This window comes from Rhinolophus hipposideros (genome assembly GCF_964194185.1).
Source record: "Rhinolophus hipposideros genome assembly, chromosome: 19".
Lineage (NCBI taxonomy): Eukaryota > Metazoa > Chordata > Mammalia > Chiroptera > Rhinolophidae > Rhinolophus > Rhinolophus hipposideros.
Window position 1 is genome coordinate 36,685,831 of NC_138065.1, and position 27,387 is coordinate 36,713,217.

The window sequence follows — 27,387 nt, forward strand, 5'->3', positions numbered from 1 at the left end:
TGTTCTTATACCTGCATTATCCAGTTTGGTCAGGAAAAATAAAACTATCGGGGCACATTGGTGGAGGAAATGGCATTTGGAACATTCATGTGGCTGCTCATCCAATTGGAATGGCTTCACCTTCCCAAATATTCTCCACTCTCAGTTCTCGGTAATAAAGAGGAAGGTGGAAGTTACGAAAGCCAAAATCTGGAGAATGACAATCTCAATTTAACCTTTAGCGTCATCACTACTCTCGTCAGAACTTGATCCCAGTGTTGTTCACAGGTAACGTGTGATCTAGTTTGGGTTTTCTCTTTTCTTCCAGCTGAGAGACTTGGAAACTAGGATTCAGCCATCTACCGAGGCCAAGCAAAGGAACCTGAATAACGTACAATGTGAATGAGAGTCGGTAGGTTGTATTTTAAGTACCAGTAATCTGTGACAAGTGCCCAGCCACTGCCAGCTTTGTTTTTATCTCCCTGAACTCTGCTTTCTTTGTGCTCCAAAAAGGTCTCCCATCAGCTTTTTGCACCTTTGTGTGATTTTTAAATCAGTGTGTTTCCTCTCTCAGGGGCGCTTGCTTTTTATTTTTTTCAGAGCAAGTGCAATTTAATGAGCACCTCCAGGCTTAGGGGGACCTGGAAGGTGGGGTAAAAGACAAGATGTGAAATAGCTGTCCTTTGGGTGCTGCACCACAGCAGAGTATTTTGGTTAAAGCCAAGTGACTTTCCAGGTTGAATCTCAGCTCTGAGGTGGCCTCAAGTACAATCATTTTACTAGATTCCTTAGGACTCAATCTAAATAGCAGACAGTTATCCCACTCAGGGCACTTGTATTTTTAAACCTTTCTCTCTGAGTAAGGAATGAGATGGGTCCTTTGTTAAAAAGGCTCATGGTTTCCGGGTTTTAGTACATACCTGACTGGAATGGCATGGTGGGGCTACTCAGAGACACTCCCTCCAGTAGAGAAGCTGTGGCCACTTACAGATTCACACAGACATCCTGGGGGGAAGGAAAGACTCTTCCAATGGAAAGTGAGGCTTCCAGGAGAACCTGTGCAATTTGCAGATTTGCAGAGTACAAGAGTACCCAGAAGCCTACTGTTTCTCTGACCCCACCTTCTGCAGAACATCCTTGGTCATTTCAAGAAGGTAAAATGAAACAGCTGGGGGAGGGGATGAGGTGGTGACTTCTCCTGGTTTATTCTGACAGCCAGTGTGTAGGGTGCTCTCTATGGGGAATATGACTCACCAGCCTTTTCATGACGCTGGACCCAGGATTCACAAGTGTTCCAAAATTAGCAGCCAGCTTTGTCCACCCACAGAGTAGTAAGACACTTCCCATTTGAAACATTCAATCAGTGGTAAATACATGCAGAAAGGGAAGGTTGAAAGACTGTGGATTATTATAGCTCTTTTGGTTAGCCTGGAAAATCTTTCTGGAGAATATAGTTCTCTTCGCTTCACCATTTATTACCTATCATTCATCCCTTCAAGAATTTTTCAAGGAATATCATCTCTGTGTCTGACGCTATTCTAGTTCTGAGGGAGGAACCAAAAATGAGGCTGTCCTTCCTCTCACGGAGTTCAAAATTCAGTGAGGCAACCTTGGGCAAGTGACTTAATCTCTTACGGTTTCCTCATCTGTAAAATGGGGATATAGTGTACCTGATTCATTAGATAAGGTATATATAGCTCTCATCAGAGTGTCTGACACTTTAGCAGCCATTTAACTAATGTTAGCTGTTAGCTTCTGCTGAGAAACAACTGGTGTGGGACTAAGATTATTGGTATCGTGGTGTGCCTGTTGGTGCCACAGTTAAATCTCCCCACTGGAGCGTAGGGCTTCTGCCATGCCACAGAGGGGAACTTAGCCCCATCGGGGATGGAACCAGAGATACTGAGCTCAGCATAAGCCTCCACCCCATTGGTAAACCTCATCCTCCCTCATTTGATCTAAAAGGAACTGGATAATCAATTGGTGCTTGAGGAGGAGGAGGAGGAAGAATCTGTGTAAAGTGTGACTCACTTTTATAGTCATTCATTTTATGAACTCAATTTTATAGTCATCACTCATTTCCTCTTTAGTGTGAAAAGCCACCCAATCAGCTGCACAATAAAAATCAAGTCTGGGAATGCCAAGATGTGTCACTGGTGTCCCACAGCTAGAAAGGGGGGAAGTCAGACTGGAAAACTCGGGTCACCTGCCATCCAGGCCTACAATTTCTTTGGGCCTCAGTTCCTTCCCTGGATCTCTTCCTTGATGAAGCTTCTGGATTCCTGCAAGCACTGCAGGTTTGAGTACTCACATAAAACCCCTTACAGTTATCTGTTAACACGATCTTATGGGATTATCGAGTGTCTGTGAGTTTCTTAATAGATCTTATTTATTTTTATATTCCTGGTGACCCTTTCAAGAGCTCCTTCTGATTTGGAAAAGATGACCCTCTGACCTTCCCAAGTGAGGACCTGGCTGGCGGCGGTGGTGGTGTTGGTGGTGGTGTTTTAGCGGGCAAAGTCATCTTTAAGGAGGCAGCTTCAGCATCTGCTTTCATTATAGGATTCCAGACAAGTGCCTGAAATAGCTCTGCCACTAGCCCATCTCTCAGCCCCATTAACAAGGGGCAAGTCTCCACCCTCAGTTGGAGAGAAAAGGTTTAAACATAAGCCTAACTTTTATTTTAAGTAGCCTTGACAAGACGCATTAGATCATCTCGAAGGTTCCTTTCAGTTCTGTGATTCTAGAATCTTAACTATCTTGAGCTGAAGATAGTTTAAAGCTGGGCTGAAAAAAACTCAGAAGAGAGAGGAGAAAAGGAAAAAAACTAGATGGCTTAAAGACTAAGCAGGGAGGGTAAGGAAAGCTTTACAATTTTTCCATTTGGAGATCTGGCTGCATTTAGAGCCATTTTTTCAGCTCTGTTGGGTTCACCTTTTTAAAGGCACATGCTCTGAGATTTAAATCGGCTCACTAATCTGGCTAATGGGTGTGGTTTGAAAGTAACAAAGGAACAGGTAATCAGAGGTCTGGCTCCTTTGCTGTACCTGGTGCTGCCTCCAGCATACCCGATTTGCTCATCCCCAATCTTTGCGGTCTTGCCGTGACTTCCTTTCCAAAGCCCACTCAGCTTTCTCCTGTCCTTTCACACAGTCTTCTCTCTGTGTTAAGGTGTCATGGAGCCAGACAGGTCTCCCTTGAAATTTACCACTTGTTAATTATGTGACTTGAACATATTTAACCTCTCTGAGCTTCAGTGTTCTTATCCATAAAATGGGTCCAACATTAACCTGTAAGCTCTCATAAGGTTACTGTGAGAATTAAATGTGCACATGCATGCATGATCGTACATAAATGTTAACTGAGAAGCTTTTGAGTAGGGATTAGGTACATGTGCCATTTTGTAGCTGTGGGACCTTAAGCAAGTTACTTCTGTACCTCAGTTTCCTCATCTATACAATGGAGATAGTAATATTACCTACTTCGTTGATTTTGGGTAATGATTAAATGAGTTAATATGTATAAAATGCTTGGAATAATAGTTGGCGGGTGGTATGTGCTATGTGTTTACTGTTCATTCGCTGTTCATATTATTGTTGTTATTACTATTATGCAACATACCTAGCCTAATATCTAGCACAGAGAAATGCTAAAAAAATACTTAGTCACGGTTCCCTGTCACCTTTAGTACTAAACTTGCTGCTGGTCCTCTGGAACTTCTTCCTCTCTCCAGCTAATATGAAGCTGGAGCTTCAGGAGTTGCTCGGTCATCCAGAATTTAAGGCTCATGTTTGGTGGTCCAAGTAGGTCAGTAGGTGGGGCCAGAGGAGACCAAAGAGGTCAGAAGGATTAACAAATTTCACTGCCTTCACGCCATTATTTGTGCAGGGCTCTGGCCTCAAGGACACCCCAAATAGGGAAACCAGAGTGTGTGACTTGGCGGACCTCTCAGGAAGCAGGCAGGTGTGCTGCCTTCCTGAAGAGAGGAGTCCCCAAAACAGACTATTGCCCCTTCCCCCGTTCCCTGCCTCTGACATTTGATCAACTCTGGCACATGCCAAAGGAGCCTCTGGGTTAGCTTCAGTGGGGCTGTTTTATTTCTAAATCTGCAATCTAAAGTAGAATACAATAACTTCTAGTCTCAAGAATTCACTCTGCACACAGCGCTAAGCTTCCACTTGCTGGCGAGGGCTGTTGGTGCGCTGCCAGCCAGGGAGAACTGCTTCAGGAAGGCTGCAGTGGGGGCAGGGGAGCTGGGCGGCTGGCCCAGCTGATCACTATGCTGGTCCAAACTGGCTGTGGAGGGGCTGCACGGAAAACTCTCTCTCCAGTGCGCAGAGTCAGTCATGTATTGGGCACTCAGCCTGCACAAGGCACTGTGGAGGGCACAATGGAAACGGAGGTAGCCCGTGCTTTCAGAGAGGTCATGAATCTGGTGGAAGAAACAGAAGTGCTTAAAGAGTAAACTAATAATAGAAGGATATCTGAAGTCATCAGCTTGTCCTTGCAGATATCAGCAACGTGTAAGACTTTCAATTCCTGAGATTCTAGGTAGAGCATACCCTACTAGCAGAGCATAATAATAACATCCATTGTATATTAGGCACTCTTCTAAAGGCCTTTATATCTATTATTTTATTTTGTTTTTCACAGTAACCTTCTGTAGTAGACCTTGTTGTCCTTATTTTCACATGGGGAAACTCAGGAACAGAGAAGCTAAGGGACTAACTTAACACCACACACACAAGAAGCTACAGAGCCAGGATGGAAAGCCAGGCTCTCCAGCTCCAGAGACCCCACCTTCACTCTCCTTGTTAAACTACAAGGCGCCAGGGAGAGTGAGCCCTGGGAATCACACAGGCAGGGATTCCTTCCTCTCTCAGGTTATGAGAAACCCTCAGGTTCCTTCAATTCAGGGGGTTTATCCCATGGGTGTATCACCCTGCCTACCCCTTATATGCATTCAACACCCTGAGCAAGAATCTGCTCAGCTTGTTCAGTCACCAGCCAGGAAAGAAATCCCTATCAGGTCAGAGGTCTCCTGCCAAGCCCCTCATAGGCGTTTGACCAGCCTCCACATGGCTGCCTTTGGGGAGGAGAGGATGCCAATCCAGTTATGACAAGGATGGTGGGCAGTCATGTGGTACAGAGGAATTGAATAGCGCCCTGCAACCTGAAAGAACTCAACTAACACATGACCCCACCAGGAAGGGGTGTGGCTCTTCTGCATCCCTAATCATACTGAAGTGCTCCTGGCTGCTCACTCAGAACTCTAAAAAAAAAAGGTAATATACCAGGGGTACCAAAAAATGTATACAAGTGGACACTTTGGTCAGCGTTGCTCAAGCAGTAGTTTACTGTAATCAGAAGTGTCTGCACGCTGATGGTAACTACTCTGAGCACCTCTTGTCATTGCAAAAGTCAAACGTGACTTGTATTCATCTTTTGCTAGTGGTATATATCGAGTATTACAATTTTAATAGAGTTTTCCTTTCTTAAAATGTGCATTCATCATATAGACCCACCACAAAGACTTTTTTCCAAGCTCCACTGACAGTGGTATTTCTAGATTCCTTCTATCTGATAGAGGACACACAAACACACATACAGTTTAGTACTTTAGACTAGCCAACTTATTCTATTTTTAATTCATTTATAAATATTAATGAAAATGGATAACTTACCAGTCTTTAACATTCTCTGAATTACACATATTAATCAAACCTTTAATCCACACAGCCCCAAATTTTGATTAATAAGAAGCTGTAGAATAGAGCACATGAAAATGGGTATAAAAGACAAAATATAATGGGGTCCATTTGTCTGTAATTAGATTACAATGGTATTTCTTTGTATAGATTTCAGAAGAAAAATAATACATTGTAATCACTATCCTAAAACATTCTTGGACTAATTTAGAATATGGAACTTTATTTTTTGAAACCACATTTTCAGGTTTTAACAACAATCCAGAAACATCTCAGGAATAATCTGATGGTCTGTGCTAATCCTCTGGCAGAGTGAATCACTACTAGGGTTTCCAGGCGGGATTTCCCGCCCATTCTCAGGAATTTTTTTCACTTTCCCGTTCCCAAATCCCAAGATATAAACTGTTTTCTGTTCTCCATGATGAAACGTTTCCACAAAATGATGGCAGATACTACCAACCACCTGGGTTCAAGGAGCCGATTTTCCCAATTTCCCAACCAACTTTTCTTGGGATTCGGGAATCGGAAAGCAAAAAAAGTTCCTGAGAACGGGCAAGGAATTCCCGCCTGGAAACCCTAATCACTGCTATAGTGAGCACAATCTTGTGGGAAAATTGATTAAAGAAACTGAACTAATTGAGAGAGTTGCAGGAATTAGGTCTTTATTATGCAACATACTTTCTTGTTCATGTTTTCTGTCACTCCTTTGCTATTTTTTATAAACTGATAGAGCTATTTGAGGTTAAAACATGAAATTCTCCTTTGGGGACCAATGACATGATGACATTAATGTGTTAAACTGACTTCAGCCAGGATCAATTCTACCCTCAGCAGTGGAAAGATATATCTATCTAAATGATACCATAGTTGCAGGAAAAGCAGCAACTTCTATAATATGTTCTGTCATGTGCCATGAATTTGAATATCTAATAAAACACAGATATAGAAAACATCAAATTTAGGTCTAACATTCTTTAACCTTCTGCTATTGACTCTTTAAAAATACTTAAACCATTAAATTTCAGCATGAGATTTTGACATTTAAAAAATGTTTGCAATCATTATGGTTTTCAGCAAAATCCTCAGTCATGCAAGCTAACTAACACTTTTATATGTTTAACACTTACTACTTATTAGTGACTGTGCTAAGCCCTTTATATACATTATCTTAATTAGTCCTGGAAACAAGACTGTAGCAATATTTATTATCCCTGTTTTTCATATTAAGAAACTGAGGCTTAGAGAGTTAAAAGTAATTCCAGGTCACCTGTCTGTTAGATGGTTTATTTACTTTGACTCAGCTCTAAAACATTCTATGCCAACTTGTCTATGCATCCAAAATTTCAGCTTTGTCTTTGTCCTTTTGTCAGCTTTCTTTCTTTTTTTTTTTTAAGTGTGTTTTCCCAGGACCCATCAGCTCCAAGTCAAGTAGTTGTTTCAATCCAGTTGTGGAGGGCGCAGCTCACAGTGGCCCATGCAGGGGGCATCCAATTGGCAACCTTGTTGTTAAGAGCACCGGGCTCTAACCAACTGAGCTAACCGGCCACCCCAAGCTCTTTCAAACAATTAAAAATTAACATATGTGCAATCGATAATAACGTATAATTACATCACTGGGTTGGGCACTAGGGAAATAAAGGAAAAAAATGGGGGCTGGCCCAGTGGCTCAGGTCGTTGGAGCACCATGAGCTGCCACAGACTGCTGAGTGCTGCTGTGGGCTACTGTGTGCTGCCCTGGGCTACCATGTACTGCCAGGTGCAGCCGGTTGCCAGCGTGAGCAGCCAGCAGCCGGTGAGAGCTGCTGTGAGCGCCGATGGACTGCCTCAGCCCTGGGGGTAGTGCAAGGCTCATAATACCAGCATGGGTCAGGGAGCTATGTCCTACACAACTAGACTGAGAAACAACAGCTTGAACCAGAGTGTGATGGGGGAGGCAGAAAAATGGGGGAAAATGTGTATTCATTTGTTGGCACTCTCTGTATATATAAACATATATGTTTGTATAAAGTATATTTATAAGATTGTTTATAATAATGAAAAATAAAACTATCCAGCTATCCAGCCATAGAGAATTGGTTAAGTAAATCAAGATATACCCAAACAACAGATTACTAGATACTAGTAAAATCAGCACTATACAAGTATATTTATTAACATAGAAAGATGTTTTCAGTATGTTGCTAAGTGTCAAGGTCAATTTTTTGAAAGACAAAATGGATATTGTGACCCTATTTTCCTAAATATATATATAATATATATATTTGCTAAATATATATATATAATATTTCTATATATGTATAGAAAAAAATTTAATTTATACACACAAAATATTAATAGAGTCTATCTTTGATAAGAAGGATTACGGATTACTTAAGTTCTTTTCTTTTTGCTTATTTATATTTTCTATAGTAAACATCTATTTCTTATGTAATAAAACTGTTATTTTAACAAGCTAATAGTATGTTAGAAATAACCTTAATTTTATGAGAAGAATCATCTCACCTTAAATATGCGGGGGGGGAAATGTCTGAATTTCTTGTTCTCTTTCCTCTTTGTCTCTCATGCTTTTGGTGGAAAGCAAATAGTTTTCATTGTGGAGAATGATTCTCAGCCAGTAACTTACCTTTGAGTAATAGCGTGTGAAAGCTGGAAGGGATTTTAGAGATCATCTAGACCAATTCCTTATTTAGCGGATGGGGAGAGTGGACTCAGCCTTAGCTAGTCTTACAAGCGCTTGGTAGCAAAACCTCAGCTGGAATTCAGGTCCCTGGACTCCCAGTCCACGGCATTTTCTACACTATCTTGCCAGGTCATTACATTGGCCACATTGACACACAGGGGACTGGAATCATTTCGTGTGGATGTGACAACTCTAAGCATAGGAAAGGCTATTATGTGGATGACAGTCAGTCACTATTCTTCAGCTCTACTGAGAGGCAAATATGGAAAACTGGGTTTAACTTCCTGCAGCTTTGATAGTGAGAATTAAGACCTTGACATGGGGAATGGGAAGATAATTTTTGTACTCTTCTGGAAATCTCTTATCTGGAAAGCTCATATGTGATTCCACATGAAGGCAGAGGCCAGGTCATGAATCGGTTCCCCAGATTCCTTCCTCTTCTTCAGTAGTTGGGTCATAAATGCTGTTTGGGATATTTTTACTCTTCTTCCCAACACTTATCTTTCTGGAAAGTAGAGTAATGAGAGTAATTCAAAGTCAGCATATTATAAACATTGCTTTCGACCCTTTGTGAAACCAGTTTTGAGACACTGCACTGATAATATTGCTTTGTCAACTTCCTTTGTCAAGAAATTCTTGGCTTTAGTACGGTGATAGGAGTCAAGGTGTTTGGTTGCACACATGGGAAACCCCACTTGAACCAATTTAGGCAAAAGAAAAAATGTATTAACTCATAGAATTCAAGGAAAGTTTGAGTATCCAAACAAAGCAAAGGTCAGGGATATATGGGGTTAGGCCTCAGGAACAACGAGCACAAAGGACTTCAACCATGCCTTTGTATATGTGCTGCCAAAGCGAGCACTTCAACCATGCCTTTGTCTCTGCCTCTCCTCTCAGTCTCTCACTCATGATTACTTCGTTCTCTTTCACTGCAGCAGGCGTACTCCATTTTCTGTTACCATATTTCTATCTGACAGTCTCCATCACCAGGGAGGAACTTTCCAGATGGTCTCTTACTTGTCCCAAGTTAAATCACATGGGAGGGCCAGGGTGCTGTGTCACATAAAAACATGACAGTCCCAACACGCACACGTTGTTTGTCTAGGAGGAAAAGCAAGTCCCAGAAGACTAGGAAGTATTTGCCGAGACAAGGATATCCTCTACCCCCTCCTTAGAGATGATGAGTTTGAGGAGAAGAGACTGAACAATTAGATGGTGTGTGAGAATCCTTAAGAAGTCAAAATAAAAAATCCTGAGAGTAGGATGTGCCTGGCCGGGGACATTCTTTTTTACAATGATTGACATCCAGTGGGGAAAATCTTGTTGTGAATCTCTCCTTGACTGGGCCGGCAGAGGGGCACACCTGGATATTTTAGGACCTGAGACATGTTTCAAGAATTGCACTCCCCTTTTCCCAGGCCACCCTTCAGAAAACTAAACCACAGAGGTAACAATCCTGTAATTTTAACTGTATTTATAAATCCCTAATCCCTTATGTACTGCTTTTTTTCTCCTCTGTGCTTAGTTTGAGTGTTGCTATTTTCACAGAGGAAATCAGAGGAAAGAGTCTATAATTACAGGTCAAACACCAGCTCCGGAAGCAGTGAAGGCAGTAGAGAACCTAGGGCTCCCTGCCCTCTTCCGGGTTGCACCCTGGACATTTCCCCCTCTTTCCTTGGGCCTAGGTCAGCTCTTTGTGTCTTTATCCCCATATCTTTTTCCCCTTTTGTTTGCCAGTCCAGCATATCACGAGACAAAAAGGGAAAGTTAGAACAAAAAGCCAACAAATTAAAACTGCACGTTGCTTGGGCAGGTCTGTCTCTTGGAGATAATTCAAATGGAAAAGAAAAGGGAAAAAAACCAAAACATATCAGGTCATTGGCCTTTTTAAACAGACCGCCGGCAATATTTACTCCTCCTGAAATAGCACAGTCACATGAAATAAAACTGTGTTCGGTAAAGCCTGCAAAACAAAAGGACAATTTACAGGCTGGCACGCTCACTGAGGGCCCTCTGTTTGCGGGCCGGATCAGGGCCTCTGCTTCCTGGCTCTCAGGCCACCTTCTGCCCAAGGCCTGCAAGAGACCCATGGGGGTCAAGGTTAGATTGCTTTGGAGACCCTCCCAGACTTTTTTCCCTCAAATAATTTGGAAAGGTAGCTAAAGAGTTGAGAGCAAAGCTGTGACAAGGTTGCAGCAAATGTGGCCTCCACTATAGAACTGGTGCTTGTTGTGGGCTCCACAGGAGCAGCCGCAGCAGCCGCTACTGGCACCCGTCACCCTCCAGCATAGTCATCACTGTTGCTTCGCTCTCCTTTACCCCTTACTTTGTTATCTATTACCTACCCACCCACCCTCTCGCATCCACTTCCTCCGTGTTTTCCCTTTGCCCTTTCTTATATTCCCCTTTTGCCTTCTCTCCTCACCTCTTACTTCTGTTGGGTCCCCTCATGGACCTTTATTAGACCCAGAAGATCTAAACAGGCTTCGTGTGGCAGGTTAATGAATGTGTTGTCACAGGCCAGGTCTGGGCTCCGAGTAAATTCCCACTGAGACTCAGACCTCACTGAGGGCTCAGGGGAACCTTCTCGGCCTCACTCTTTGAAACTTTTCACTTGCCCAAGATTCCTAAAAACAAAACAAAACAAAACAAAAATCCACTTATAAAAATAATTCATTATATTTGTGAGTACATTATGTTTCTTAAAGTCCTTTTGCAACTATTGGTTTAATCTTTATAGCAACCTTGGGGCGTGGGCAAAGCAGTTGGGGAAGCGGAAAAACGTAGAGGTTCAGTAACATGCCCAAGTCAGTCAGAGAGCTGTCCTCTTTTCCCTTGGCTTCTATGCACATAGAAAAAGAAGAAAGTGAGACCCATTCCAGACGCCAAGAAGGAGTTTTCTAGCATCCAGGGTGAGAAGTACATTAGCCTGAATCCCTGGCTTAGCAAATGTAGAATACTTTGTTGACAATTACCTTTGTCACCTGAACTTCATAAAGTCTATTTCCCTGAATGTCTGTTTCCTTCCTTTACAGCAACAATCTAGCAGGTACTGCCTTCATTTTCCTTTGCACATGCCAAAGTACATACAGTAAGTGGGAAAGGGTTAGCCAGTTGTGTATAACGTACTCCATCTTTTCAAGTATTTCATGGTTGTAAAGAAAATTACTTTTAGGACTCCAGTGAAGTCTGTCTGTTGATCAGTCAATTGATCAATCAGTCATGTATCTATCAACAAATATTTACTGAGTCTCCTCACTGTGCTACATGATAATGTGCTAGGTTCTGATTTTAGTAAAAGGAGACCTCGAAAAAGAGTGTGTTGTAGAGTCTGTGTGCTTTCTAATAGCCACCATGTTTGTCACTATGTCCAAGGGCTATTCTCCAGCGACCAGGACATCTTCTACTTGGGGTACCTGAGAGCTGAAGGGCCTGGACTGTACACACCTGGGGAGCAGCCCTCAGCCAATGACTGACAGGTGCAGAGACAAACGCCACACTCTGAGGCCTGACCTGCACTGTCGCTCACCTGTGGGCTCAGCTGCAGTTACCCTCTGTAGGACTTCACTTGCCATTTTTGGCTTCCAAGGGTTTCCCATGCTACTTTCCCACACCGCTACTGTTTTTTTTCTGGGAACACATAATCAAAAATCACTTTCACACCAATTCTTGTCTTAGGATGTGCTTGTTTTGTCTTGCGCTCCTTTCTACCCTGGTCTATGGGGTCAGAGTGAATGAGAGAAATGGAGAAGCAGAAGACCGGGACCTCCTCCCGGTACCACAGAGGGACATAGTTACAAGCTGAAGGCCCAGGGGACCAGGGCAGCATCCAGGTAGGGAGGAAGACTGTGTCCCCAAGTCTGCACAGGATACAGCTCCATTGTGGGGAGGGAAGGACTGAAGGGAACTGAGTAAGACTTGACACCTTAGAGGTTTTCAGTTTGAAGGACACCAGAAGATGGGACGGAGGCCGTAGAACAACACCCTCAAAGCAGGCAGAGGCGGCAGCAGTGAGGCACACTTCTCCCAAGTGGCTTCTGGGGAGCAGGGGTCCATGAGCACACTGGTGCCTGAATAAAGGGAGACCACCATCTTCCCACCCACCCTCTGGATGCCCAGAGAGAACCGAGAAAAGGAATGAAGTAGTGATGCATGCTACAACATGGATAAACCTTGAAAACATGCTAAGTAAAAGAGGCACAAAGGCCATATATGGTATGATTCCGTTTACATGAATTGTCCTGAACAGGTAAATCCATAGAGACAGAAAACAGATTAGTGGTTGACAGGAGCTGAGGGGAGAGGAAAATGGGGAGTGACTACTAAATAGGTACAGGGTTTCTTTTTCAGTGGTGACAATGTTCTGGAACTCGATAGTGGTGCCGAACCTTGTACATATACTAAAAACCACTGACTTGTGCACTTTGGAATGGTACATTTTATGACATGTAAATTACATCTCAACAAAGGAAAGAGAACAAACTGGGAAATTGTGCTGCAAGTTAGTAAAATTTTCGCTGTGAATGTTATGTTCCTTCCTCATTTGGCCAATGGAAGTTAGGATTAGTAGTGTTACTTAAGTGTTGAAGGAGGTCTGGTTGTGTAGGCTGCATGTGGTACAACCTCTGTGGCTATACGTGGTGGCCCTGGTCAGTTACATATTTCTGGAAAGTTTTTCTACACTTAGGATCTCCACTGCCCAAGATAGGAGTTGGAGACTTTTTTCTAATTGTTTCATGAGTCCCCATCTCATGTCCCTAACCACAATGTAAACTTTCTGAGGGTAGAGGGTCTTTTGAGGAATTAGAGATTCTCTCTTCTTTTCCTGCCTGAAGCTGGGCACCCATGGGTGCTCCTTGACCCTCTCCACGCAGACTCTAAAGTGAACGTTGAACTAGGGCCTGGCACCGGGGCCCACCGTGTGTGAGTCTTCCACACTAGACAGGGCGCTGTTCTAAGTGCTGCTTCTTCCCAGATTCTTCTCTAAAGGTCAGGGATGGTTCGCAGGCCCAGAAGTTTTCCTCATTTCTGTCCTGATACTTGGCACCATTTGCTCCCTTCAGTGGGAAAGCAGGTATGATTTCTGGGCATCAGGTGACACCTGCTTTTACAGGGTCACAATACACTCCCACATGGAGCAGGCTGATTATGATAATATATTTGATATTAAACTCCAGCAGAAATTGAGGTCCGAGTGCCAAAGCCAGTTCAAAAGTCACTGCAAGTTTTCTTTTTCAGTGGAAAAAAAGAAAAGAAACTGCCAATTAAAATATAGAATTTAGCTCCCTCCATCCAGCTCTGCCTGCATTTCCTAAACTCATGAGAATAAAAACAAATCATTTCTGACAGCAGTTAGTGGGTTCCCTTCTACTCTGAAAACCACGGTCAGGAAGGTAGTCACTTCCCAACAGCCCTCTGTGTATTGTGCTACGGGCTGCAGCCCTGCTTCTGACCTCCACCCCCAGAAACACACTAGTGCAGCCGGGCGTGCATTTCATAAGGGGGTCTGTCTCCAGACACCGCGATCGGGTGTTTACTTGAAGGCTTGGATGAATAGGAATGTCACTTCCTGGTTCCAGAGCTGGCAGACTGCCTGTCCCTTTCTGCTGGCTGAGAGCCAGAGATGACCTGAGCTCTATGTACTCTGTGCAGGCACGTTCTCAAGGTCCCTGAGGCTGGGTCACATCTGGACACAGAGTTTCTGCGTCCTGAGGGAGTATGTGTGTGCCTGTGGGGTTTGTATATGCATATTATGGGTTGAAGTGCTTGTTATATGTGTGGGTGTGTGCATTTTGGGAGTTAAAATGGCTCAGTGTATATAAAAATTAATATTTACTATAAAACAGTCTAACAATAAAGAAAAATAAAAGTAAAAAAAACACTCAACATTACCTTAGTGAACATTCTTCCATGTATCTCTCTCTCTGTTTCTCTGTACCTCTCTGTCTCGTTCCCTCTTTCTACACAAACACAGACACACACACACACACACACACACACACACACGTAATTTTCCATACATGGTATCAAACAATATACTGGAAGGCTGTTTTCTAAACTAATAATAATAATAGACAGTTCCCAAGTGCTTGCTATTTGTTAAGCACCATGCTGGTCCCTTGACATGGATTGAACCCATTTAATCCCCCTGGCCATTCTATAAGGTAGGTACTCTCGATATCCCCGCTTTACAGATGAGATTAAGCCATAGAGGGAGTGAATAAGGTTAGCCTCTGGTGAGTGGCCACACAGCTAGTAAGGGAACAGAACCTAGATTTGAACTCATCTGACCCAGGGACTCTGCTCGTGACCACCGGGCCCAGGAGCAGCAGACAGAAAAAGCTGGCAAGAGTCTTGGAGTTTGTTCATTCATTCATATATTCATTCAACACTTACTGACTGCCTGACATGGGCTGGGTCATGAGGGTAAAAATATGTACAAGGCACAGATCTTGAGACTCAAAGTCTTTTGAGGGAGAAAAATGTGTGAATAAATCATTGCAACTCAGAGTAATGAGGCAAATTTCAAAGAGAACAAAGGGGAAGCCATGAATGCCACCTGGGGAAGTTATAGAGGTGACATTTTAACTGAATCTCAAAAAAAGGAAAAAAGATCAGCTATTTGCTGGAGAGTTAGGGTGGGGGAGGAAAAAAGGGGTAAGGGGCCTTCAGGCTGAGCAAACAGCATGGCAAAGGTACTGGAAATCTCAAGTGTGCTGTGTGGCTGCAGTTGGAGGTCACGATTGAGAATGCAAACTGAAGGGTCCAGATGCTCCTCTAAGGAGTGTGGCCTTCGCTGTACAGACACAGGGGAGCTAGCTACTGGGGGTGTTTGATCACAAGTACAGCAAGGCAGCATTTAGGAGGAAGGCTTGGAGTAGAGCGGGACAGGGAACAGGGCAAGTAGGTATACCTGGTACTAAAGCAGAGGTTCTCAACCCTCACTGTCCAGGGGCTTCACCTGAGGAAGGACCCTGGAGCTCAGGAGAGAGGTCTGGGCTCTTTCCCTGGGACACAATTCTGCAGACAGTAGAGCTGGAAAATGCTCTTCAGCAAATATTTATTGTGAATCTGGTATGTGAAACTCTTCATAATGCTGAAGACACACACACACACACACACACACACACACACACAGACAAATTTTCTCTTTGGGAGCTTGCACATACATACACAAAAGCTGCCTAGGTCACAGACAGGGAAAGGCAAGGTACCAGGGTTGAAATGAGTGGTCTATAAATCATACCACAAGGACATAATCAAACCAAATCCAGAATGTGGGGCATTCTACAGGACAGTTAACCTGGTTTGTTTATTTAGTCAATGGCATGGGGGGGGGGCAATGGGGGAGCAGAGGAAGGACTATTCTAGTTTAAAAGAAGTCAAGAAAGAACTCGCAGACATAACCAAGTATGATGAGTAAGGGTGACCTTGTTTGGATCCTGAGTATAACATGCCCAACTCTAAACACGATTTTTTAAAGACAATTTGGGAAACATTTGTTTTTTAAACAACTGATTATTGTTTTTTACAAAGTTGCCTTAAGCATCAGCAATGATGACGTCAACCTCCACTCCTGGCTCACTACTGATGGAAATAATCTGCTTAACAATCTCAGAAGTACTGTGCATACTCCTCTGAAAAACAAAACAAACAAACGATCTCAAGTCTTACAACCTTCCCTTCAGGGAGTTTTTCTTGTAGTGATTCCCTTTCGCTTTGAGATTTTTTTTCCTTTGAGCCTCTGATCCAGTCAGCACACACCTTCTCCAAGGATTTTACATTGTGGCTGTAGCATAATTCTAATTCAGTGAATCCACCACCTCTGGTTCCACGCATGTCTTTCCAGTATCTTTAAAAGGCATGGCTGCGCCGTGGTTTCCTGACCGACTTGTTCCTTGGGTGACAGTGAACAGCGGTAAGGCAGGAGCCCTGCTGCTGCAGATGTCTTCCTCAAAGAGTTGGGCAAAGAGTTCCTCAAAGAGTTTCTCAAAGGCTGAGAAATAGATGATAGGAAGGAATTATTAGCAATTTTATTAGGTGTGATCATGGCATTGTGGCTATATAAGAAAATGTCCTTTTTTGTGATGCATGCTGAGGTATTTGAGAATTAATTGACATAATGCCTAGAATGTGCTTTAAAATGGCTCACCACCCATACCCCTCCCTAAATCCCCCCCCCTCCGCAAGGTAGAGGATAGATGAAATAAATTGTAAAACTTAATGACTGCTAAAGCTGGCAAGTGGGTTGATGAGGGTTTTATATGTAAGTTTGGAAATTATCATAATAAAGGTTTTTGGTCTTGCTGTTCATTTTTAAATGAGTGGTCTAGACAGATGGTGGGGTAGTTCAGAGCTAGTGGAAAGGACTGGAATGATTTGTGGAGACAGAGCTTCCTCCTCCCCTCCCCCTCTCGCTTCCTGGGATTTGGCATCTCCCATTTACGGAGCTCAGTGCAGTATTAAAAGCCGCCCGGCAGGAGGGACCCATGGTTGTCTTTGGGGAGTGGCGACATGGCCTACAGAAGTTGGCAGCAGCCAAAGTACAGAAAAACGTGGCGAACGCCAGGCTGGGCGACTGGCTGGACTTTGCACTATAGGCAATGATGAGGCTTCTGGGCAGAAAAGGGAGTGATGAAATCTGTGCTCTGGGCGGATTAATTTTGACATGCTGGGCAGCATGGAGTGACTTGGGGAGGTCTGGTGGGGGGGCTGTTACCGAGGTCCAGGCACGAGGACGTGATAAAGGCTTGAGTTGTATAGGAGTGACAGTGATGAGGGCCCAGTAGAGTGACATTTCCGATGAATCCAGAATCAGCTACATCTGTTGGTGACTATGAAGCTAGCAGGTGTGAGTGAACGATTAACTGGTACAACTGGGTAAATGGTGGTGCTGTTTAATAGAAATGAGGAAACTGAGCTGATGTTGGAGATGAGGACGAAGGCTTGATTTCTACTGTGCAAAATTTGAGGGGAGTACAGAACAACCAAACTGATAGTTCAGCCTATTCCAAACAGCTATTTCATGGAAAGGTGAGGAGACCCAGAGTCAAATAGATTGGTTAAATCTTTTACTTCTGCCTCCACTCCCCCAAATAAAGCCTGATTAAAGTTTGGAGACTAAAATCCAAAACAATCTGTAAAAGTAAGCAGTTGAGCAGAGACAAGGGGTGAAACTATGGGCAGGGTGGGGAGGCAGTGGGTGTTTCCAAGGTGCTGAAGAAACCTTACTTTTGAAATCCTGCTCTGCTATGACTTTTGCTTCCTGTTTGTGGTAAGAGAACCTTCCCAGGGTTCCATGGGGCTTGGCTTGGTGGGTCATTCAATCTGCATTGAGCTACAGTTGGATAGCTGATGGCTGAAGAAGGACATTGGGCGCTCCCCGAGAGCAGGAACCAGTTCTCTTATTGCAGTCCCAAGTACTCAGAATACAGCGTGTTCTTTCTAGAGATGTCGTGTTAGAGCTGCTCATGACCTCCTAGGTCCATGCACCAAGAACTGGGGTACTGTTCTGTCATGACTATTTAATTACTGGGTGAGCAAACAAGAAAAAAAAAGTCACACAGGGCAGGATTTCAAGAGCAGAATTACTTCAGCTGCCTGTGGAAATAACACCAAGTTGTGCAACAAGACATTTAGGGTGAAAAAGACACATTAGATGTTGGTCTGACAGTCTGACCATTAGTAAAACATAACCCCTTTTTCTTTTCTGGAACTGCAGATGGGACAGTGGAGAGATCCCCTCCAGCTCCAAAAAAAAAAAAAAAAGAAAGAAAGAAAGAAATCAAAGAGAGAAAGGCCTGATATTTTGTGACACCCCAGAAGCCTTGCATTGGTTTCTCTTTCTGATTCTTCATTTCCAGAAAATGACATCAACAAGCCAATAAGACACAAGGTAGATTATTTTTTCTCAACTGCCTTCCTTCCTGTTAACCTCTCAGATTCTGCCCATCCCTTCTTCCTTACCCCCCTTGGCCCACCACAAACCTACTTCCTCTCGAGAGCCCTAGCCCGCCCACTAAAGCTCATCTTGTTCTCCTCCTTCCACAGCTGCCAGCTCAGGGGTCATGCCCAGGCAGCCTGATCCTGGCGGAGATTCTTACCTCACTCAGCAGCCCTGGACAGAACTGGCACTGCCATACTGGGTCACCTTGGGAGAAGGCAGGCAGGAGTGACGGGATGTGGCCTGAGAGCACAGCTGACTTGGGCCCTGTATTGCTATAATCATTTTATATGTAATGTCCTGTTATTACTATTCTTCATGTTATTAATATATGAAGAAGAGCTGCCATGGAATGCGTACCTCACTACATGCCAAGCACAGTGCTAAGCACCTCACATGCCTTTTCTCATTTAACCGCCCGGAAAACACATGAAGTCGGTGCTGTCACCATCCCCCTTTTAAACATGAAGAAATAAGGTTTAGAGAAGTTAAGCAACCTCCCCAAGACCAGAGAGCAACCAAGTGGCAGTGCCGGGATAGAGACTCAGATATGCCTACTTCTCAATCCCCTGGACTTAACCATCATGACACATGGCTTTAAAGGCATTTAGCTCGACTTATTCCCACCTGCTGAAGTAAGGAAGATCATTTCAAACAGCAAGCTGTTTTGGGGAGGAAGGTGGTCTGGGATCGGACTGCTCCAGAAGCCATGGGGACAAGTAACTGGTCATCTGCAAGATAGCCTGCTCTTTCTCACGTTTGCAGTCGCCAAGCTCCAGCTTTGCCAGGCCTCCGGGCCCACATCCTACTTGGGTGAGTGGTAATAGGGCCAAGGTCGCAAATCTGATTCCTTTGTGGACCAATTCCCTTCCATCTATCCTGTGGTCACAGATAGTACTTCTAACTTTGGCCAGCACTTCTCAAGCACAGACCACTGAACGAAAACAAAAGTGGTTTAACACAACCTTCGACCTATTAATTTTCAAAAAAATTAATAAATAAATCATAAAAGCATCTACCCTACTCATGGATGCTCAAGAGTTACAACCTATGTGAAGATAGTTTTCTATTTGCAACAGAGACTTAGTGTTTTAGTAAATCCCAATCCCTAAAAGGTCAAGCTCTAAAATATACTCCTTCTCCCCGAGAAAGTACGGTGGGAAATTGTAGAGATGTTCCAACCCGGTTGAGCTGTCACATTTGTTTAATTGTTTTGAATTTGTTGAGGTCATGACACACCACCTCCTCATCAGAAATCCTTGAGACAGAAGTGAAATCTCTTGGTATTCAGTAACAGCACAGATCCAGTACAGGGCTCAGCATACAATGGAAATGAATAACCACAGGAAGAGTTATACAAATTGGCAGTGATGGCTGCAGACTATAAGGATAGGGAATTGTCCAAACAGGCTTTGAACCAGCGAAGGAGGCAATGTCCACTGTGCACACAGTGAGTCTGGTGGAGAGCCAACTCTGTGGAATTTTGACCTGAGTGGAGGAGACAAGGGAACACACCCATGCATGCAAAAATAGACACAGAAATATGCACCCAAAAATGTGGCACACATAATGATGAGGAGGGCAGAGACAAGAACAGAACCAGAAAAAATGGCAGAGAAAAGAACCAAGGGGCTTTAAACAGGGAACAGATTTCCAAAACAGGGAGCACATGGAGCTTGGAGTTGAAGAGTCCAAGTTGAGATGGAGAGAATAATGTGAGTCTGTGTGTGGCTGCAGGGCCCAGGTCAGAGTGTCTGAGGAGCTTAAGGCTTTTACCCAGGAGAGAACTGAAGACAAAACCAGCTGTATTCTATAGCAACATGTCAATGCCAGTTGGTTGGGATGGTTCTACCCCCAATCTATACCTAACTAATTAGTTTATTGATATTCATTGAACTTCTATAAGTGACTGTGCAAGACACTAGAAATACAGCCATGGTTCATATATAGTCTTACCTTCAAAGAGCTTATGGCCTAATCTAGTCAGGGTGACAGTAAAGCAAAGAGGAGATGACAGTGTCCTAATATAAAGAGTATAGTGGAGATCTGCTTGGGTGCCCAGAGATAATAGAGAAGGGAGACCAAGTTGAAAGGAGTATCCAGCATGGGGCACCTGAATTGTCTTAAAATAGCAAATAGGAAACGGAATATGAAGAAGGTGAGAAAGGGCATCCTGAGAGAGTTCAACATGGGCAATGACACTGAAAGGAGAATGCACACGAGGGATTACAAGCATTTAGGTATGACAGAGAGTGCTGAGACATGAATTTGAAGATACAGGCAGGACCAAATTTAAATGTCAAACCAAGGATGTGATGGCAAGCATCCTTAGAATGAAAAACTTTAAGTAAGGAAATAATAGTGTTAGAGTTTAATCCTTCAGTGTCAGTAGTCATGTATGTAGGGTAAGAAGATAGAATAGCTTTATGGAAAATGACTACAACACCTCTCCTGAATGCCCATAATTTCTCCCAACACCCTAAGTTCCTCAACATTTCTCTTTCCCTTTTCCAGTTGTACGATTCAGTGCACACACCAGAAGGTTGGGAAGGACAGCCTGATTCTACTTCCACTAGTAACATGAACAGGCCTCGTGTAGAGCTTAAAGGCCCTGAATTTCTAGAATTCATCCCAAGGTATTCTCCAAAGGTACCCGGGAACTTGAGAAGTGATTTTCTAGGAAGATGCCTTCCAAAGTCTTATAGATACCTCTTACTTGCCATTCCAAAATCTCAGGAAAAAGGAGTCATCATATTTGTGACCTTTTGGATATTAGCCCAGAACAATCTGAGAATAGGTAGGGTGGGTAGGTTGGTAGGTAGGCAGGCAGATAGATAGATAGATAGATAGATAGATAGATAGATAGATAGATAGATACTATAGATAGATACTGTAGATAGATAGATAGACAAATAGACCAGTACTAGTTTTGGTATTACAATCATATCCTGGTACCCTCTCTGTTGTGAGAACTTTAACCTATTTACATCTGATTATTTTCCCTCTAAAATAGTTTAAATGCCCATTTGATTTCTAAAACGTTGTGGGTATTGGGTTCATGGACTAGCTTTTTAAATGGCTTTGCCTTCTTTCAAAACAGGAAGCAGCATTGGCCAACTTCATTAAAAATCAGCATCAGAGAACACTTAACTGAGTGCTTAATTATGTAATCAGATTTTGGCTTGCGGGCTGGGAATAAAGTTGGAAAGAAAAAGAGAGAAAGAGACTGGCTGTACCTCGGTGAGTTAAAAGAAATGATGAGCAAGTGACCAAGGTAGCTCAGTCCCTCTCCACGTATGCTGGTCTCTGCTAGGCCTATGTCCTTGAGCCTGGTGGCCAAGGTAACCAGACTTGAGGTGTCCTACTGCCCCACGTCCAGTGATTAGTGACCGATGGAGAGGGTCAATCCCCTTCCACTCATGATTGTCATTGGTGCATCATGCCGAATGACAATAGTCTAACTTCAGAATAGAATTTTGAGGCAGGAAGACACCTCTGTATTTTGTAAACCCGAGTGGGTTTGTATCCAAACTCACACTGAAGTTAGTTATAAGGCCTGAATCATACCTCTCCTGATTCCCACCATGCTGCCTCCCTTTCTCCTTGCCAATTCACCATCACTTTGGAACCACAAAAATGCAAAACAAACTTGAACCTTGTGTTGAGAGTTAAGCCCGTGAGTCATGATTGAACAAAAGCTTCTTTCGATGCACATTAGCCTGTTTTACCTCCAATGTGGCCAAAACAAGAATTAACCACGTGACATTAGTCCATTCAGTGGTTATGGAGTGCCTGTTATGGAGCAGGCACTATGTTTGGATTCTACAATGACCTGGGTCGTAAGGTGTCCTCTCATAGGAGGATCTGTGAGCACAGAAGGCAGGAGAGGAGGGCACCTGACCTCGTTTACCTTTAGGTGGTCAGTAAAGACTACTGCAGAGGGAAGCGTTTCCAAACATCTTAAAAACCTATCTTGGTGTGGGGAAGGCTCCCAGGACTAGAGAAAGGAAGCTCTGCGGATAAGCTGTCTGAGACTGGCAAGAGAACTCATTGGGATGAGACCTTGGGTGGCTTTCTAAAATTGGATGTGGCTAGAAATAGCTATTGGAGGGACTATGGGGAAAGGAGATTTGCTTTGAATTCTAGGACTGTCCTGCAGGGTGGACGTCCACTTTACTCCCTGACCTTTGCTCTGTCTGCAACCACCCCCTCTGCCCTTCTTACTTCCCTCATCAGCTCCGTTCTGCCTTTTCACACTTATCTCAAACTTTTGCTTAAAGCTTTATCTCTTCAGTGACATTCATTGTTCTTTATAAAAGACACTGGGATCGCCCCTAATTTTTCCAAACGTTCCTACTTGTCCAGATATTTTTTTTGAGCAATTATAGTGTGCTGTTGGAAAGTTCACAAGTCATAAAACATTCGCCCTAACCTGACCAGAGAGACATACACATGATTACTTAAACAGTATAATGTAGCATATGACTAAAGGTCCAATATGAACAGAAAATGCTTCAGGAATGTAGAGAAGATACTGGGGCTGGAGTCCTCATGGAAAAGTGGGCCTTCGGTCTAGATGGTAAGAGAGTAGAACTGGGAGGCTCTATGTAAGGCAGGTGTAGAGAACAAATGCTTGCAGGAGTTTCATCTCATGGTGGAGATGAACTAAAATAACACTTAACAACCAAAGAGCACTTTCTGGTTTACAACTTCCTTCACAAACAATTGAATTTAAGATTTGTGAGCTGAGACAGATAACATACTTCTGAATACCAGCTAAGTTCTAGAAGATTCAGCAAGCATGTGGCAGGCACCTCCCTCCTGTCAAGCAATTGTGAGTATCTTATCTCATGTAATTCAAGAAGAAACCTCGTGAGGTAGACGCTGTTATCACAATTTTATAAATGAGTAAATTTATGGTTAAGGAACTTTTCAAGGTCACTTGGTTAATAATAATAATAATAACAATAATAATAATAATAACAATACCAGTAGCTATTACACATGGTAATTATTGTGTGCCAGACACTATTTAAATATTCTCATAACAACCCTATAAGGTAAAAACTATTGTTAGCCGCACTTTCAGATGGGAAAAATGGAAGCATGGGGATGGTAAACAATTTGCCTAAGGCACACAACTAAAAAGTGTCAGAGACTAGATTTGAATTCAGGCTATCTGATTTCAGAGCCCAGCCTCTACAGCTTCTACTTTAGAACAGACCTGCTTATAAAAATATGATACAGTGCTATTATATATATCAATTATAGTTCAATAAAACTGGGAAAAAAGAAATATAATGTACAACACAATCATGAGTCACATACATGCTGTGTTTCCCTGAAAATAAGACCTAGCCGGACCATCCACTCTAATGCGTCTTTTGAAACAAAAATTAATATAAGAACTGGTCTTGGTCCAGCTAGGTTTTATTTTCGGGGAAACATGGTAAGTTGAAATGTTTAGTAGTCACATTAAAAAGAAAAAATAAACAGGTGAAATTAATTTTAACAATACATTTATTTATTTACCCAAATATCTCCAAAATATTATCAACATCTAATCAATATAAAAATTATTAATTACATGGTTCACATTTTTATATGAAATCTTCTAAATCTAGTGTGTATTTTTAAACTTAGAGCACTTTTCAATTCAAATTCTAAATTTGCTTCAGAAATATTTAATCTGCATTTATATTTCATACAATTGATAGATGAAAAAGTAGATTCACATGCCCAAGTTATTCCAAACACACTTAAAACTTTACCAATAACTGAGTCGAGTTTCAAAAATCATTCTTTTAATATTTACATCCATATTGTCGAACTTGGTTCCTTTACTTTAGAAGAAATGACCTGACTTTGAAGCAAATCCGATCAGTTTCAAAATTGTTTAAGTTAAGTAATTCACTAACTCTTGTGTTCAACTCAGAATTATTCACATTGAATTCAAAGGAGTGTTGCATAAATTTAAAAGCAACTATAAATTCATTAATGTTAATAGTTTTATTCATAGTTTTCTTTTAGTTTTTGCAACTAATTTACATAATGCTCTTGCTTTCAGTGAAAATTATCTGTATATTAATTCATGTTAAAATGTGTTAAATTGTTATTATGAAAAATTTCAATTTCAACAGAAATTCTTATACCTTCTAGCTAGATCACAAATATATTTTTCCTTCCTTGGAACTTCAGATTTAGCTCATTCACATGCAGTGTGATTATCAGTGAGAAAACATAAATCACACTGCTGTCCTTTTGTCTTTGATTATTGAATATTTGGCAGGTATTCCTTTCATTTCAAGAAAATCTTGAATTAGAGTTAACACTACAATAATGTTTGTAAAGGTCTTCCACTACTCAACCAATGAGCATTGGAAAAGAACAAGATCATTACACTGATTTTCTTCTATTTCTTTCTACAGTTCCAAGAGCTGATGATTCATAGCATTTGCACATATATGGAACAATTTTAACAACTATGTCCATGACACTGTTCAGAAAAGTGAACACAAATATCTCCAACGTGTATGACATAAGAGGAATGAAGCAATAGAAGAAAGATCAGTTTCTTGCTTTAACATTTCAATAAATCCACTTTTAACTTAACATGGTGAAGTTGAAGTTGGAGAACACTTCCTTGTGATGGAAACTGTTTTCATATCTAGCTGAAGTTTTTCTTTGACAGATGGAAAAGACTCAACAATATCTACACCAATGAGTTCAGTTTTTAGGCTGTGAAATAAGACTTTTTTTCGTAAGTTTGAAAGTCTTTTGAGACAAAACGCCGTCCAAGTATTAATTGGGCATGATTCCTCTAAAGGTGAAGAAAGCCCTTGCAATTTTTCAAAAGTTGAATCCATTGAACTTTGACATAGAAAGATTTTTTTATTCAGTGGACAATTATTTAGTGGCTTAATTGAATAAGTTTTATTTTTTGTAAAATATCTTTTGTAGTTTTTTTTCATTTACTTTTCCAACAAAATTTTTATAACTGAAATAATAATTTATTTTATTATCTCTCCAACTTAAAATGTTTTTCTTTTTTGTGCAAGAATCTAAGTCATCTTACGGCTACCAAGGTTACATGCCCAGATCCTGCTAAAAATTGTTTTTAAAATGTTTGTTGGACATGTAATTCTAATTTCGGGGCTAGTTTAGCCCTACTCCAGAGGCACAATTCCTCTGGGGTCTCTTCTGAACGCGACAAAGGTTCAACAAGCTCTTTCCATTCTACCTGGTTGAACTTGAATGTGTCCCAGCTCAGGACCTTGTATAGCAACCTAGGAGTTCTCTTTGCTAAATCTCGTGGAGTTGCATGCTACACAGTTTAGTATTCAGCCAAAGACTCAAGGAACTCAGGATTTCTGGAACTCTTTCTCTGCATACCTATCTCTTCTCTAGTACTCGGCCTCAAAAATTCCAGCTACCTCAGCCTCCACAAACTCTGATCTTTTGGTCCTCATTTCAGCAAGTTTGTCGGATCTACTTGGATCCTCTTTCCTTGTGGTCTGGCTGGTGCCTCAAGGCAGCAAGCCAGGAATATTGGAGGGATCACTTCATTTCTTTCTCTTCTCCCAGGGGCCACAATCCTGCCCTGTGTGTTGTACAATGAAAACAAATGTTTCATACATTTTGCCCAATTTTCTTGTTTACCGGTGAGAGGGCAAGTCCAGTTCCAGTTAATTTTCATATCTGGAAATAGAAGTTTCTTCATCACAATTGCTTCTTGCATTGCTAAAATAGTTCTTGCTAAAGTCAAAAAAGATATTTTTTCTGGATAAATCAAACTGTCTGCTCTTTCTTCCCTGCTGTCACTGTTACTTCCTTTTTTCCTAGGAATGTAAAGGATTGCAATTTCTTTGTTTTGTTTGAGGGACCCATCTGTTCCTCTAGATTTTTCTCTGCCAGTGTTACTTCAGTGTCACTTTTCCTGTGGGTGGGCATCCTCCAGGGCGGTGTTTGGGGATCTTTCTCTACCATTATCCAGCTCCTTTTTGGGCATCCCTACTCTGGTGCATGAGTGTGGGCAGTTTGTCTGCTGGCTGGATCAAATGCAAGTTGCAGAAGATTCTCTCCATATCTGGGTTTCCGCTTTGTAAGTGCCCAACCTTCAGCTCAGCCTCACCATTTGTAAAACGCAGAGACCCTACATTCTTCACTCCAAAACTTAACCTACATGTGTATATTATGTACTACATGCAAATTGTGTAGAGAATTATATAATAAACACCCACCAAACCAACATTCAGCTAACACGTGTACATAAAGTATTACAGATAAAGGTAAAGACCTCGGTGTATCTTTCTTAATTATAGTCCCCTTTCTGCCCTCTTTCTAGGAAGTAACAAGATCTTTGAATTTGGTGTTTTTAATACCCATGAAATATAGATATGCAAGCTATCGATATTATTATATTTATGCTATTTATTGTTTAGGAATATATATGTATAAAGTTTTGTATGCATGTATATTGTGTACTCGTGTATACATAACTACATATATACTCTCTACAGATCCCTAAATAATAAATAGCATTTTACATGTTTTTAAGCTCCATTCATTCATTCATTCATTCATTCAGAGTTATAGCTTTTCTGAGTTGCTATGTCTGGACACAGCAGACAAAACAAAGAGACACTAAACAGAACTCTATTTACCGGGGGCTAAGAGTTCTCCTAGTAGAGTGGTTGTCTTAAGAGACAAAGGAGACAGTACAACTGCTTGACCCAATATATATAGTCTTGGTCATCTTGGGAGAGGAGCAAGTATGGCTGAAGCAAGAGTTTGCCATTGGTTTTATTTCCTGAACTCATGGCAGAATTCTGGGAAGAATGAAAAGGGTTACAAGGAAGAACAATCCATACAGCTTCTACTTATGCTGCCACCATGACAGCTACCATAACCACATCTGTCCCACATGCCCATTATGAGACAGGCCCTGTGACAAATGGGTTTCCAAGCATTAGCTCTAATTCCCAAAACAATCCTGGTTTGTAGATGAAGTAACTAAGGCTACAAAGACCTTAGCCACACCTTTCTCCCGAATGCAGATCCCCCTATTCCAAGTGTTA

General features: G+C 42.1%; 2 long non-coding RNA genes across 3 annotated transcripts in view; one reads left to right on the top strand and one right to left on the bottom strand.

The window, feature by feature from the left end:
* The first annotated feature begins 22 nt into the window (after nucleotides 1-22).
* On the top strand, nucleotides 23-26,600 carry LOC308487911. 2 transcript variants are annotated; one of them, XR_013991802.1, is made up of 5 exons: nucleotides 23-151; nucleotides 308-391; nucleotides 18,089-18,262; nucleotides 18,418-19,123; nucleotides 24,739-26,600. It is a non-coding gene; the product is annotated as an uncharacterized lncRNA (long non-coding RNA). The 2 variants fall into 2 exon arrangements; XR_013991803.1 differs by lacking the exon at nucleotides 24,739-26,600 and having other exon boundaries at nucleotides 18,418-19,353.
* The window catches only part of LOC308487909, a 33,260-nt gene continuing 8,254 nt past the window's right edge, over nucleotides 2,382-27,387 (bottom strand). Inside the window, exons 2-3 of the long non-coding RNA XR_013991800.1 lie at nucleotides 10,793-10,994; nucleotides 2,382-4,411 (exon numbers count right to left, since the gene is read on the bottom strand). This is a non-coding gene — a long non-coding RNA (uncharacterized lncRNA). The remainder of the gene's footprint in view (nucleotides 4,412-10,792; nucleotides 10,995-27,387) is intronic.